Genomic DNA, 4,068 nt, shown 5'->3' with positions numbered 1-4,068 from the left:
TGATTCACCCTCATCACCACTGGAACTCATCATCACTATGTATTCTTTTTCTTTTTCTTGTGCATCGAATCTAGCCTTGGTCTGATAAGCTAGGTGTTTCGGGGTTTTCTGATGTCCTGCGGGAGAGTTACAATTCCGAGACTGGAACCGGACGCCTGTACCTGCAAAATAACGGAGACTCCTGGTGGTGGGAGCTCCGCCTCCAACGGTCAAGTTAGTACTTGATTAAGGAGTAATTAATGCGGAAATTAAAGTGATTGGGTCTCTCTAGGTGAGAGTGTTTAATGTAGGTAATCTGCTTTGTTAGCGAGATCAGCCGGTTATTACTATGTGTAATTAATGTGTTTTTTCGTCCTCTCCCTTAATGAGGATTAAGGGAGGTATTTATAACCTTGGGAAACGTGCCCATCCTAGGTTTAGGTTAACCTAGGGCTGATTGGGCTTCCCTCGGAAGTTGGGCCTGGGTGGCCGGTTTCTCCATTAGGCATGGAGTATGCCATATGTCATGACATAATAGGTCCAAGGTGGACGAATAAGCGCGTGCCACGTGGCAAGCCCTGACAGTTCCAACTGGGGGACACTCGGCAGGACCTGATTGGCCCACGTGGCGCATTCCGATTGGTGGGAGCAAAATCCCCTAATCACTAGGTGTGCTGTTTTTGATCAAGTATCTCAAAATTCTGATGGAAACCAGCCATAAGGTGTGTGTGTTTTTTTTTTTTTTTTTTTTTTTTCTCTCTCTCTGAACACCAATTCCTCTATTATAGTGGTCACATACACGTGACAAAATAAATGCACAAGAAAGTAGTAGCAGCAAGAAATACAAGGAAAATATTGAAAATTCTATAACAAAAGCCATGCGGACAGAGTTTCTTTGTGAGAAAATTCTTCACCATTCAGTACCATAATTTATCTTAGCAAGTCTAGCAAACTCCCACCTTCACCAAGTCTAGCAAACCGACATGTTCCCCCTCAAAAGAGGTAAACCCAAAAGGCATCACACTTAAACTACGTGAATTAATATTATCTTGAATCAACATATATACAACATAATAGCTCATATCAACTATCATTAGCCGAAAATAAACAGCATACACATCTGATATCAATAATTGACCTTGTCTATAAGCAGACAATAACCAAAGTTCATTAGCACAAAGCATATAACAACAGGAACTACTCACTGTAATAGCACAATCTAAAGCAAACACAAAACAACCACTTGAATATCAACTGAAGCAGCTCCTTACTCCAAATCAAACCAACTTGTAAACACCTTCAATTTCAAGAGCAAATTTAATAAGAACACCAAATTAACTACCCAAAACCCTAAAAAACACATGAAGAAATGCAACATACAACTAACTTTACGCAAAAGTTCATCAACAGGCTGAATACCTCACTAAATTAACAATCCATTTGTTCTCTCTCTACACGTATATATGTCAAGACTTCCCATTTTTATACTCTAATTGGGCTTACTCAATTGTATATATATAATCTATATATTCTACCAAAAAAATAAATATAAAGTAAAAGCAAGACTAATGAAAGTACAACAGACCCAAGTCACAGCTCTACAAACAATACAACAAAAGTAAGCGAAAGTACAAGTACAGCCTTTTTGTACCTTTTTTTTTAATTACAGTATGTATATCAAACAGTATAATAGATATGAAAACAATCTATATACACCAACTCTACCTGATAACCCATACCCTACTCTATACAGCCTATTCAAAAGTAACGTACAGTCTAAGAATTGCTGATATTTTGAGCCAAAAAAAGAAGAGTGATGCCTACATCAAGTTACTAATCATCATTATTCAATTTGATTTAATTAAAATTGGAATTATATGTTACCTAAATTATTTAGATCCAAAAAACCAACGAAACCTTAATAGCAGCCTCACAAATTGTCAATTACATTAAGCAACATAACTATTTGACAAATTCCCCAATAAAGATAATCTGAATTACCTTCACAGACAATTTTTATAGTTGCTAAGCCAATTTCACATCAAATCGAACTTTTGTAAAAGGTGCTAAACCAATTTCAGATCAAATAAACTAACAAATTCCAGTTTAAATTAACTAAGTTACAATAGCACCACACAAATTTCAGATCAAATAAACTAACTATTATCCCTTCAAATTACCTAACTGAATTACAATAGCAACACACAACTACTTACATAACACTGCACACACACTTAATTAGCTATTTTTGTAATTGCTAAACCAAGTTCAAAACAAATTAACTAACTAATCTACAATAAGAACACACAAAGACTTACATAAACACACCCGAACTCTTCTTGATTCCAACAGCTTATACACAACCCACTAAGCTAAACCCAAAAAAAATGTCAATTAATAAAGCTTACTTTAATTGGGCCAGATTAAACTAAGAAAATTAATAATACTTATTCCAGAATTAAAATCGCAACATATCACTACAAAATCACAATAATTAAATTAATCCAAAACAAGAATAACATCTCAACCAAAATTAAAACTGGGTGAATTTAATCTGATGAGATCCAATTGCTGTTGTAGATCCATCATAGATGATGAATCGAGTGCTTGTTGTTCCTTGATCAATTGATCCGATGAATACTTCGGATGATTTTGACATAGTTTGATTTTCTCTATCCTCCCCTGTTTCGATTGATTCAATGGGAAGAAGATGGAAGATGAATTGAAAAGAGGGGGAGCGTTGAACCGTTGAGATTAAATTACGAGAATTGAGTGTGAAATTTGAGGAGGGAAAACACAGAAATTAAAAGAAAATAAATCAATTTTTTTAGATTTAGACTTATAGAAAATAATTCAAAATCAAATTGAGATGTTAAAAATTCTATAAAAATAAATCATACATACAAAAAACAGAGAAATTAAAAACCAGAAATGAAAAATTCTCATGTCCGAAAACAAAGATGAACACCAGATTGATCAAATTGTAAGCAAAAACAATCAATGAAAGGCCAAAAAGAAACATTACCTCTTGGTTGCTCTTGAAGAACAGCTCGTGCAGCTAGCTTTATTATTAGCTCCCAAAATATGGAGAAGGAGATGAGAGTGCAGAGTGGAAAAGATGGGAGAAGAAGAGTGAGGAGAGAGATTGAATGAGATTCTTCAAAAGCAAAATGAAAGGTTTAGAGGAAAACCGGGAGGGGCAAAATAAAAGGTTATTTTGGGAAATACCATCATTTCACTAAAGGCAGGGGCAATAGCATCATTGCACTATTCATTTGAATAGTAGCTTATAAATACTGTTTATTTGAACAGTGCTGGAAGTATAAACTTTTATAGAAGGGTTATAGATTAGTATCATTTTTTTAAAAGAAATATGTTAAAATTAAAATTTAAAAATTCTAATCAATCGTAATGTGACACGTGTCCTTCCTTAACTTATTAAACAAGTTACCGGGTTATTTTTATCCTTTTTATGGAAGATCAGGTGCAAAAGTCGTTTTATTGTGGGATTATCAAAAGGTGGTTTTATTTATGGCGGACCAAGCAAAGATCATAATATTCCTGTCAATTTTTCCTTTATTTAAAATGAAATGAATCATTTTTAATTTATAAATAATATATATATAGTTTATATATATAAAATATTATAAAAATATGGAGTATTACAGTCTCCCCACTTAAAAGAAGTTTTGTCCTCAAAACTTGAGCACAAAAAAGGTAAAACTCTTGTTTAAAATTGCACTTTTTCGCCCACATAATAAAATTTTCTCTTAATACTCATAGTTGCTGTACTTTTTGTAACCTTTCTTGTGACTTTCTTTCTAAACTTTGTATAAAATTGTGCAAAATTTACTAAAATGCACAAAAAATACTTGAAATGAAGGTAAAAAGCGCGAAATTCTACCGAATTCTAACCCCCTCAAAGAAAACGAGTTACGACCCCGTAACTCAACTAAGCTCAAACAATTCTGGGAACTTCTTTCTCATTTCATCCTCGGCTTCCCATGTCACTTCCTCAGTTTCGTGATCCAACCATAAAACCTGTACTATCTTTACATCTTCCTTGTGTGTACACACACTTTACTATCA

The 4,068-nt window shown here is 33.9% G+C and overlaps 1 long non-coding RNA gene across 1 annotated transcript; it reads right to left on the bottom strand.

The window, feature by feature from the left end:
• Window positions 1-710: 710 nt before the first annotated feature.
• On the bottom strand, window positions 711-3,245 carry LOC110728535. The gene is made up of 2 exons (XR_002512708.1): window positions 3,005-3,245; window positions 711-2,661 (listed from the first exon to the last, which is right to left on the bottom strand). It is a non-coding gene; the product is annotated as an uncharacterized LOC110728535 (long non-coding RNA).
• Window positions 3,246-4,068: the final 823 nt, after the last annotated feature.

This window comes from Chenopodium quinoa, unplaced genomic scaffold (assembly GCF_001683475.1).
Source record: "Chenopodium quinoa cultivar QQ74 unplaced genomic scaffold, ASM168347v1, whole genome shotgun sequence".
In the NCBI taxonomy this organism is placed as follows: Eukaryota; Viridiplantae; Streptophyta; class Magnoliopsida; order Caryophyllales; family Amaranthaceae; genus Chenopodium; species Chenopodium quinoa.
This window is presented reverse-complemented; position numbering and strand designations above follow the sequence as displayed.